Source organism: Saimiri boliviensis, chromosome 6 (assembly GCF_048565385.1).
Source record: "Saimiri boliviensis isolate mSaiBol1 chromosome 6, mSaiBol1.pri, whole genome shotgun sequence".
Lineage (NCBI taxonomy): Eukaryota > Metazoa > Chordata > Mammalia > Primates > Cebidae > Saimiri > Saimiri boliviensis.
This window is the reverse complement of record NC_133454.1, coordinates 48,122,651-48,135,152: the sequence shown is the minus strand read 5'-3', so window position 1 is coordinate 48,135,152 and position 12,502 is coordinate 48,122,651.

Genomic DNA, 12,502 nt, shown 5'->3' with positions numbered 1-12,502 from the left:
AATTCTCCTGCCTCAGCCTCCTAAGTAGCTGGGATTACAGGCATGCACCACCATGCCCAGCTAGTTTTTTGTATTTTTAGTAGAGACGGGGTTTCACCATGTTGGCCAGGATGGTCTCGATCTTTCGACCTCGTGATCCACCCGCCTCGGCCTCCCAAAGTGCTGGGATTACAGGCTTGAGCCACCGCGCCCGGCCGCAAAAGTACTTTCAATTAAGAGGTAAGGATGGAAGATTGCAATAAATTACAAGTTTAGGGCTTCCAAAATGTCACAGGAAGGATTGAAGATCAAAAGAGTGGAACCAGTATCTTAAAAGCCCTCCTCCTTTATAAATTCTAAACTAGAGGGGAAATGTGTGTATGTTTTGAAAAAACATGATTAAATTTTTCTATGAAAATGGAGTTAAACTGCCGTGGACTAGAGTCATGAGGTCAACAGGGCAACAGGACCATAAATGTGTCTGCTGAGATTTTAATCCTACAGAAGAATAGAAACCAAACATACCTAAAAGGCAACAAAGAACTAGACGCTGTCTTCCTGCATAAAGCCAAGAACTAGGACTGAGCTCCTCACCTAAGAGTGGAAGCTTGGCTTGTGGTTGAAATGAGTTACATTTTTCATGTAAAGTAGGTAATGAGAGGAAAAAAAGTTTGAAAACTAAAAGGACAGAAACAGACACACCAACTATCAGTTGAACACCGCTGTTTTAATGTGTAAATATATCTCTTCTCGCTCCCAGTACACCACTGAAATGAGAATAAAAAATTACAATTGCTAAAAATCCACATGGACAAAGACAATGGAAGGTGAGAGACAACACTAGATATGGATGATGAGAAGAAACAGCATTCACAGACCTGAGAAAGCTGAGCAGCAAGTGTGTGCCAATGCCAAATCACAGGGCAGGAAACTAGATATCTCCATGCTCTGTAGCACCATGGGCTGCAGAGGACAGGGCTGGGGCTGGGGAATGGAAAAGATAGACTAAAAGTGAAAAAGTAGATCCTGGAGTACTCTCCCACCTCTTGCAAAGCTGAACAACAACCCTTTCTCAATCCGGCAGGAGATAGATGGTTCATTGTGTGGTTAAACTAACCAAAAAGGCTCCATATTCTGGGAGACCAGGCCAATAAAGGAGTGGCAGACAGATGCTTAATGAAAATCAGGATTTGAGGAAAGTGAGGCTCCCAGACTCCTTTCATTTCTTAGCTCCAAGTTATAATCGTATGTGAGTAGATTCCAAATTGTTAGATTATTCTCTGGGGAAGCTGAATGTCCCAGGAGAACAGACCTACAGATACAGATATTTGTGGGTTTCTAAATAAAGCAACAAGTTCCCTGCTCAACCACCTCACAGTGAAGCACCACCATATTGGAGATCCAAGTGCCTTGCTCTTAAATAGGAAGGGTCAACCAAGGACACCAAAACCTTTGAAGAAAATCCCCAGAATAAAAAAGGAGAACCAGCCAACCAGAAAAAGAAAACAGAGACAATCAAAAGAGGAGGACAAATTTTTTTAACTGTAACTTTCTCAGAGAAATAAGAGAAGATTATACTCATGACAGAACAGACAAAAATAGGTTATAAAAAGGAACATTCAGAGAATAATTAAAAAGTCTTGAAATTCTTTAAAAATATAGTAACTGAAATAAGAGGAAATCAATAGAAAGGTTGAAAGATAAAGTTGAGGGCATGTCACAGAAGACTGAACAAAAAGGTAGAGAAATAAAAAAAATAGGAGAGAAGAGGTAAGATCAGTCTAGGAGGTTCAACAGTGAAATATTCAGAAAAAAAAACAGAAAGGCAGAGGGGAGAAAATGATTTTTTACTAATATTTCTAAATTTCGCTAGATGCAGTGGCTCACACCTGTAATCCTAGCACTTTGGGTGGCCAAGGCAGGTGGATCACAAGGTCAGGAGTTCAAGACCAGCCTGGCCAAGGTGGCGAAACCCAGTCCCTACTAAAAATTTAAAAATTAGCCCGGCATGGTGGTGGGCACCTGTAATCCTGAGGCAGGGAATTGCTTGAACTGGGAGGCACAGGTTTTAGTGAGCCGAGATTGTGCCACTGCACTCCAGCCTTGGCAACAGAGCGAGACTCCGTTTCAAAAATAAATAATATTTTTAAATGTCGAAAAATGAAGGATAGGAGTTTCCAGAATAAAATGTTGCAACCTGTGTCTAGCAAGGTTAAAAATTAAAAACAAAACCTATATCAATGCACATTCATTTTGAAATTTTAGAACACTAAGGCTAAGGAAAAACTGGCAACAGCCTATATGGAGGGAAAACAAAAATAGCTCACAGATCACTTATCTACAATCGGCTCCACTGTCAGCTAGAACACATCAGAACAATGTCTTCACAAGTCAGAGAGAAAATTATTTCAGTCTAGAATCTAACATTATCAAACAAGTGTGTAATAAAGAGTAGAATAAAGATAATTACAGAAAGCACAGTTTCAAAAAATTTACTTTCCATGCACCCTTTCTTAGGAAGTAACCAGAGAAAGTATCCATCAAAAAGAGGAAGCAAATCAAGGAAAGAAATCCACAAGATCAAAGAAACAGAGGATCCTACAGAGGAGGGAGTCAAAGGGAAGGATTAGCTGAAGAGCGACTGGTACAAAAGGGAGCAGGAGAAGGCACAGCCCTGGGAAAGCGGGAACAAACAGGGGTAGATTCCCTCATGTGCTTGACTATCTGAAATGGATTTTGCATCTTTTAGAGTGTTAGCTAGGATTAGCAATATGTAACATCGACAGCTAAGTAAACAAAAATACAATTATACATGTCTCAACATAAATTATATTTTCAAAAATTGAAGTATCGTTTAAAAGCCAGCCATAGGATTGTATGTAAGATATAAGACCTTTTACGTAAGTTTTAAAACACAAAAATTCTACCCATTTTTTATTAATATGCTGAAGACTAAAATGTTAAAATGAACTAAAATGATAAAAAAAATTCATCATTTTATGTGTCTAGGAGTAAGGAATAAGGAAAAAAAGGACTGGGATCAAGAACAGAGAATTATTACTTGATCTGACTCAATAATTATGAGAAGCAGTATAGTGTAGTCGTTATTCACTCAATTCTGCAGCCAGACTCCCTGAATTCATATCCTTACTTCATTTAGGGTCGTACAACTAACTAGTTGTATGACCTTGTGATGGCAGCAGCAGGGAGGGGTGGCTCAGGCTGCACACTCCATGGAGCTAGTGGGAGCTCTGCCCTCCTGGGCATGGCTACAACCCCACAAACTGCAGCTGTGGATCCAGGCCTCCCCATGCTCTTGAAGCGGACTGGAAGCAGGCAGGATCTGTCTGCCTGGGTGCAGCTGCAACTGCCTGACCTACTACTGTAGACCTGGGCCTCTCACTCTGTGAGGGAGTAGATGGGAACCAGGAACAAGCAAGAACCCCATCCCTTCCGAGTTGGTGGTGCAGGAGCTTCCTGGATGCAGCTGCAGCTGCCTACCCAGGTGCAGGACCCAGGCATCTCTGCAACCTGCATCCTTGGGAGTGGGGAAGGCCCCCTGCCCTGTCCCTACAGGCTCAGGAATGTCTGCTCCCACTGTCTGGCCACTCTCTGCTAGACAGAGTCTGGGGCAGAAGGGTATGGGACCCCAGTAAAGCCCCACCTTCAGACCAGGGAAAGTCTAAAGGCTGGAAGCCAAGCTACCAGTCCCTCCAACTGGAATGGGGACTTGTGGTGCCTTTTCCAGACCCGTCATGGCTGCCCATGGGCCAATCAGCAGGCACATCTTCTCTTCTGACATCCAGAGCAGGGCAGATGATGACCAGAGGATAGAGAGGGAAGAGAGACCACCTGATGACCAGCTGCAGAGAGGAGTACCCTATTTGCTGAGAGTGACCTCTCTGCTGATAGCTGGAGATGATGGAACAACCAGCTGCAGAGAGGAGCTACCCTCTCTGCTGAGAGCTGCGGACTTGCCATCAGAGAGGAGTCATCCTCTCCAGGGCCTCCTCTCCACTGAGAGCTGACATAAGGAAGACCAGTATCAAAGAGGAGCTACCCTCTCCAGGGCTTCCTCTTTGCTCAGAACTGAACACTTGATGGATGACCTGCCTACAAATGAGCTACCCACTGCTGGTCTCCTCTGAACTGTTGTAACATTCAATAAAGCTCGTCCTCATCTTATTCACCCTTCCCCTGTCTGCATATCTCATTCTTCTTGGATAAAGGAAAAGAACTCGGCAAAGGTGCCACTGCCACAGAGGTTTGCTGCCAGAAAACCAACACCTGAGAGATCCCGTAAGTCTTGGGCATACTACTTAACTACTGTATCCTTCATTTGCATCATTTGCACAACAGTATCATTCCTTATACTGAAATCACAGAATTTTGTGAAGATTAAGTAAGTCCATATATGTAAAACATTTAGAATAATGCCTGATACATAGAAAATCTATTTATTATATATTTAATATCATTATTATTTTTAAAAATTTGAAACCAATTAACAATACTCAATTATAGTATATGTAAAGATTTGTAATATAAGTTTCTATTTTTCTAGGATTTTATATTTACTTAAAAAAATTGTTTAACACTTGAAAACAACACTAAAATACCACTATACATCTATTAGAATAGCCAAAATGGGGAGCACTGACAATACCAAATGCCAGTTAGGATGTGGAGCAACAGCAGGAATTCTCATTCATTACTGGTAGGAATGCAAAATGATACATCCACTTTGGAAGACAGTTTGACAGTTTCTTACAAAATTAAACATATACTTACCATACAATCCAGCAATGGATTTTGTATGGATATAAATCGAAGACTTATATCCGTACAAAAACCTATACATGGATGTTTATAGCAGCTTTATTCATAATTGCCAAATTTTGGAGTCAACCAAGATATCCTTCAGTCGATAAATGAGTAAATTGTGGTACATCCAAAGAAAGGAATATTATTCAGTACTAACAAAAAATACATTATCCATTCCTCATCTATTTTTCCATGAAAACACATGGAAGAAATTTAAATGCATATTACTAAATGAAAGAAGCCAATCTGAAAAGGCTACATATTATATGATTCCAACTATATCACATTCTGGAAAAGGCAAAACTATGGAGATAATAAAAAGATCAGTAATTGCCAAGGATTAGGGGAAAAGGAGAAATGAATAGACAGAACAAGTATTTTTAAGACAGAGGAAATACTTCATATAATACTACAATGTTGAATACATGTCATTATACATTTGCCAAAACCCATAGCATGTACAACACCAATAGTGAGCCCTAATATAAACTATTGACTTTGGATGATAATGATGTGTCAATGTAAGTTCATAAACTGTAACAAATGTACCACTCTGGTGGGAGGTAGTGGGAGTGCTTCTATACACTAACAGCAATCAATCTAAAATTGAAGTCAATAAAGCAATCCAATTTACAATGGTTACCAAAAATTAAATAAAATGTCTAGGAATAAATTTAACCAAAAAGTGGAAGATTTCTACAAATAAAACTATAATTAAGAAGGTCACAAAAAATGGAAGAATATCACATGTTCATGGATTGGAAGAAATAATATAGTTAAAATTTCCATACTATCCAAAGCCATCTATAGATTCAGTGCACTCCCTATCAAAATACTAATGACATTCTTCACAGAAATAGAAAAAACAATCTAAAAATTTATATGGAACCATGGAAGATTTGTAATAACTAAAGCAATCCTGAGCAAAAAGAACAAAGCCAAAATCACTATTCTAAAAATTTTACTACAAAGGTATAGTAATCCAAACAGCATATTACTGGCATAAAAACAGACATAGAAATCAATGGAATAGAATAGAGAGTCAAGAAATAAATCTACATACTTACAGCCAAATCATTTTTGACAAAAGTCACCAAGAACATTTATTATGGGAAGGACAGTCTCTTCAATGCAAAGGAAAACTGAACATCCATATGCAGAAGAATGAAACTGGTACCAAAATTAACTTATAATGCATTAAAGACTTAAACTGTAAGACCTGAAACTATAAAATTATTAGAAAAAAAAATGTTGGCAAAATGCTATAGGACACTGGGCAAAGCTTTTTTTCTTTAAAAAAAAAAAAACAATTAATAGACTTTATTTTTTGAGCAGTTTTAGGTTACAGAAAAATTGAACATAAAGTTCAGAAAGTTCCCATATGAACCCAACTTCTGCCAGTTTCTCCTATTATTAACATCTTGCATTACTATGATACATTTCTTGCATTTGATGAGCCAGTATTAACCTTACTGACAATGCCAATATTGATGTTATTATTAACTTAAATTCATAGTTTACCTTAAGGTTCTCTCTTTGTGTTGTATATTCTGAGTTTTGACGAATATATCTAGTGTTACAGTATCATACAGCACTATCTTAAAAGTCCCCTATGCTCTATTTATTCCTTCTTCCTCCATCTAACTCCCTGGCATTTGCTTAACTTTTTACTATCTCTGTAGTTGTGCCTTTTACAGAAGGACATACGGTAGGGCTACTAAGAATGTTCCTTTTCAGATTGGCCTTTGTATCTTATCAATATACATTTATGGTTACTCTATACTTTTATGTGGCTTGATAGCTCATTTCTTTTTATTGATGAATAGTATACTACTCTATGAATGCATTAAAGTTTGTTTATGCATTCACCTAATAAAGGACATCTTGGTTGTTTCCACATTTTAAATAATTATCAAAAAAGATGCTACATACATTCATATACAATTTTTTATATCCACAGATGTCTTCAAAACATTTGGGCAAGAAGAAGGTTGCTGAGTCATATGGTTTGAGTATGTTTATTTTGTAGGAAACTGCCAAACCAGCTTTTAAAATGGCTGCACCATTATGCATTCCCACCAACAATGAATGAGAGTTCCTGTTGTTCCACATTCTTACCAGCATTTGGTGGTTTTCAGTGCCTTGGTTTTTAGCAATCTAATAGATGTGTAGTGGTATCTTGTTTTAATTTGCAATCAATTCTTTAATGACACATAATGTTCAGCCTCTTTTCATATGTTTATTTGACTTCTATCTTCTTTGGTGAGGTGAGTTCAGATCTTTTGCCCATTTTTCAGTTGTGTTGTTTGCTTTCTTATTGTTATTAATAAGTTTTAACAGTTCTTTGTGTATTTTGCATATCAGTCCTTTATCAGATAGGCACTTTGCAAGTATTTTCTGCTAGTCTGTGGTTTCTCTTTTCATTCCTTTAACAGTACTTTTCACAAAGCAGAAGTTATTATTTTTAATGAAGTCCAACATATTACTTTTTTCCATGGATCATGCTTTTAGTGTTATATCTATAAAAAGTCACCACCAAACTAAAGGCCACCTAGATTTTCTTCTATATTATCTTCTAGGAGTCAGAGCTTTCTGTTAATTTTTCTAAAAGGTATAAAGTGTGTCCATAAATTTTTTTTGAATGTGGATGTCCAACTGTTTTATCACCCCTTGTTGAAAAGTATATCCTGGACGGGCATGGTGGCTCAAGCCTGTAATCCCAGCACTTTGGGAGGCCAAGATGGTTGGATCACTTGAGGTCAGGAGTTCAAGACCAACCTGGCCAATATGGCAAAATCCCATCTCTACTAAATATACAAAAATCAGCTGAGCATGATAGCAGGTGCCTATAATACCAGCTACTCGGGAGGCTGAGGCAGGAGAATTGCTTGAACCCAGGAGGTGGAGGCTGCAGTGAGCCAAGATGGTGCCATTGATAAATGGGATCTAATTAAACTAAAAAGCTTCTGCACAGCAAAAGAAACTATCATCAGAGTGAACAGACAACCAACAGGATAGGAGAAAACTTTTGCAATCTATCCATCTGACAAAGATCTAATATCCAGAATCCACAAGAAACTTAAAGAAATTTACAAGAAAAAAACCATTAAAGAGTGAGCAAAGGACATGAACAGACACTTCTCAAAAGAAGATGTTTATGAGAACAAACAACATATGAAAAAAAGCTCAATGTCTGAGGCATTGATTATCACCTGTGGGGGTCTGTCCTGCAAACCCTGACTCCATGATGGGTGAATAAAAACACTCAAACACAGAGTCCAGTGAACGAGTGGACTAGGGAGGTCATCAGCTGCTCTCAGAGGGTGATTGCAGCTACCCAATCCCCTAATTCATCCATTGGGGAGTCAGGGTTTGCAGGACAGACCCCTGCAGGTGGTGATCAACATCTCAGGTAGTGACCCCAACATGACCATTGTCTCAGCACCCACGACCCTCATGGTCTGTCAACGGAGCTAGCTGAGCCTCCCATGTGGTGGGCAAGAATTCTTTTTTTTTTCCTCCTCGCATTTATTCAGTATAAATTTAATAACAGAGGTTCTAAGTCAACAAACTTGTGTATAATTAAGACAGCTAAAAGAGTAGTTCTTTGAAAGATTAAAGCTCAGGTGCTGATGCCCAGAGCAAACACCATTAGAGGATAATATCCCTGGTTAACCTCCCCCCAAGAAGGCTTTTCAGCACAAAGTTTACATGAGTAAACAAGCTAGTTAGAATAGAGACAAAGAAATGTGGAGTAAACAGACTTAACTGGGGAAGCTTCTATTATCCCTAATCTTTACCCTATGATCTAATGCTCTAAGGTAAGAACTGGCTGCCTTCAGCCTGTTCCATTATTACAAGTTATAAAAACCTTTCAGCCTTCCAAAAGATTTGAGACTCTATCTTATAACTTTCCCTAATATTTCCCTTAATATTTTGCCCACCACCCTGCTTGGATCCCAACAAACATCACTTATCATTATAGAAATGCAAATCAAAACCACAATAAGATACCATCTCATGCCAGTCAGGATGGTAATTATTTAAGTCAAGAAACAACAGATGCTGGTGAGGCTGTGGAGAAAAAGGAACACTTTTATACTGTTGGTGTGGAAGACAATGTGATGATTCCTCAAAGACTTAGAACCAGAAATAACATTTGACCCAGCAATCAAATTAATGGGTATATATCCAAAGAAATATAAGCCATTCTGTTATAAAGACACATGCACATGTAAGTTCACTGCAGCACTATTCATAATAGCAAAGTCATGGAATCAACCCAAATGCCGATTAATGATAGACTGGATAAAGAAAATGTAGTACATATACACCATGGAATACTATGTAGCCATAAAAAGGAATGAGATCATGTTCTTCACAGAGACATGGATGAAGCTGGAAGCCATTATCCTCAGCAAACTAACACATGAACAGAAAACTAAGCACCACATGTTCTCACTTATAAGTGGGAGCAGAACAATGAGAACACCTGGACACAAAGAGAGGAACAACACACACTGGGGCCCATAAGGGTGGCAGTGATGTTCAGTGGAAGGGAGAGCATCAGGATAAATAGCTAATGCATGTGGGGCTTAATACCTAGGTGATGGGTTGATAGGTGCAGCAACCACTATGGCACACGTTTACATATAAAACAAGGCTGTACTTCCTGCACATGTATCCCAGAACTTAAAATACAATTAAATGAAATTTAAAAAATGAAAATACAAAATTTTATCTTTTTTATTATACTTTAAGTATAATAAAATATAAAAATTTTATAATAAAATACAAAAATTATATTTTTATTTTAAAAATACAAAATTTTATCTTTTTTATTATGCTTTAAGTTATGGAATACACGTGCAGAGCATGCTGGCTTGTTGCATAGGTATACATGTGCCATGGTGGTTTGCTGCATCCATCAACCTGTCATCTAGGTTTTAAGCCCTGTATGCATTAGGTGTTTGTCCTAATGCTCTCCCTCCCCTTACCCCATCCCCCAACAGGCCCTCGTGTGTGATGTTACCCTCCCTGTGTACATTTGTTCTCATTGCCCAACTACCACTTATGACTGAGAACATGCAGTGTTTGGTTTTCAGCTCCTGTGTTAGTTTGCTGAGAATGATGGTTTCCAGCTTCGTCCATGTCCCTGCAGAGGACATGAACTCATTCTTTTTTATGGCTTCATAGTATTTCATGGTGTATATGTGCCACATTTTCTTTAACTAGTCTATCATTGATGTACATTTAAGTTGGTTCCAAGTCTTTACTATTGTGAACAGTGCTGCAATAAATGTATGTATGCACATCTTTATAGTAAAATGATTTATAATCCTTTGGTTATATACCTAGTAATGGGATTGCTGGGTCAAGTGGTATTTCTGGTTCTAGATCCTTGAGGAATTGACATGCTGTCTTCCACAATGGAAGTTTACACTCCAACCAACAGTGTAAAAGCATTCCTATTTCTCCATATCCTCTCCAGCGTCTGTTGTTTCCTGACTTTTTAATGATCACCATTCTAACTGGCATGAGATGATATCTCATTGTGGTTTTGATTTGCATTTCTCTAACAACCAGTGATGATGAACTTTTTTCAAAAGTTTATTGGCCACATAAATGTTTTTTTGTTTGTTTGTTTGTTTGTTTGTTTGTTTGTTTGTTTTGAGAAGGGTCTGTTCATATTCTTCACCCACTTTTTGATGGGGTTGTCGGTTTTTTTCTTGTAAATCTGTTTTAAGGTCCTTGTAAATTCTGGATATTAGCCCTTTGTCAGATGGATAGATTGAAAAAATTTCCTCCCATTCTGTAGGTTGTCTGTTAACTCTGATGATAATTTCTTTTGCTGTGCAGAAGCTCTTTAGCTTAATTAGATCCCATTTGTCAATTCTGGCTTTTGTTGCCATTGTTTTTGGTGTTTCAGTCATGAAGTCTTTGCCCATACCTGTGTCCTAAATGGTATTACCTAAGTTTTCTTCTAGGGTTGTTATGGTTTTAGGTTTCACATTTAAATCTTTAATCCAACTTCAGTTAATTTTTGTATAAAGTGTAGGGAAGGCATCCAGTTTCAGTTTTCTGCATATGGCTAGTCAGTTTTCCCAGTACAATATATCAAATAGGGAATCCTTTCCCCATTGCTTGTTTTTGTCAGGTTTGTTGAAGATCAGATTGTTGTAGATGTGTGGTGTTATTTCTGAGGCCTCTGTTCTGTTCCATTGGTCTACATTTCCGTTTTGATACCAGTACCATGCTGTTTTGGTTACTGTAGCCTTGTAGTATAGTTTGAGGTCAGGTAGCATGATGCCTCCACCTTTGTTCTTTTTGCTTAGAATTGTCTTGGCTAAACAGGACCTTTTTTGGCTCCATATAAAATTTAAAGTAGTTTTCTCTAATTCTGTGAAGAAAGTCAATGGTAACTTGATGAGAATAGCATTGAATCTATAAATTATTTGGGGCATTATGGCCATGTTCTCAATATTGCTTCTTCCTATCCACGAACATGGAATGTTTTTCCATTCGTCTGTGTCCTCTCTTATTTCCTTGAGCAGTGGTTTGTAGTTCTCCTTGAATTGGTCCTTCACACCCCTTGTAAGTTGTATTCCTAGGTATTTTATTCTCTTGGTAGCAATTGTTAATGGGAGTTCACTTATGATTTGACTGCTTATTATTGGTGTATAGGAATGCTTTTGATTTTTCATATTGATTTTGTATCCTGAAACTTTGCTGAAGTTGCTTATCAGCTTAAGGAGTTTTGGGGCTAAGACAATGGGGTTTTCAAAATATACAATTATGTCACCTGCAAACATAGACCATTTGACTTCCTTTCTTTCTATTTGAATATCCTTCATTTCTGAAGGGCACCCACTCAATGCCAGCTAGAACTCTCCTGCATGAAGTTTCTGTTGAACCCTGCTGGGAAGTGTCTTCCTATCATGAGGCACAGGGGTCAAGGACCCACTTGAGGAGGCAGTCTGTCCTTTAGCGGAGCTCCAGCACTGTGTTAGGAGATCTGCTGCTCTCTTCAGAGCCAGCAGGCTCTCTTCAGCTTCTGCTGAAGTTGTGACCACAGCCACCTCTTCCCCCAAGCACTCTGTCCCAGGGAGATGGGAGTTTAATCTATAAGCCCCTGACTAGAGCTGCTGCCTTTCTTTCAGAGATGCCCTGACCAGTGAGACGGAATCTAGAGAGGTGGTCTAGCCACAGTGTGCTGCAGTGAGTTCCACCCAGTTCAAACTTCCTGGTGGCTTCCTTTACACTGTGAGGGGAAAACCACCTACTCAAGCCTCAGTAATGGTGGATGCCCCTCCCCCTACCAAGCTCTATCATCCCAGATTGACTTCAGACTGCTGTGCTAGCAGCAAGAATTTCAAGCCAGTGGTTCTTAGCTTGCTGGGGTCCATGGAAGTGGGACCCACTGAGAAAGACCGCTTGGCTCCCTGGTTTCAGCCCGCTTTCCAGGGAAGTGAACAGTTCTGTGTTGTTGGGGTTCCAGGTGCTACTGAGGTATGAAAAAAAAAAAACTCCTGCAGCTAGCTCTGTGTCAACCCAAACAGCCCCCCAGTTTTGTGCTTGAAACCCAGGGCACTGGTAGTGTAGGCACACAGGGAATTTCCTGGCTGCAGGTTGCAAAAACTATGGGGAAAGCATAGTGTCTGGGCTGTACAGCCCAGTCCCTTATGGCTTCCCTTGGCTA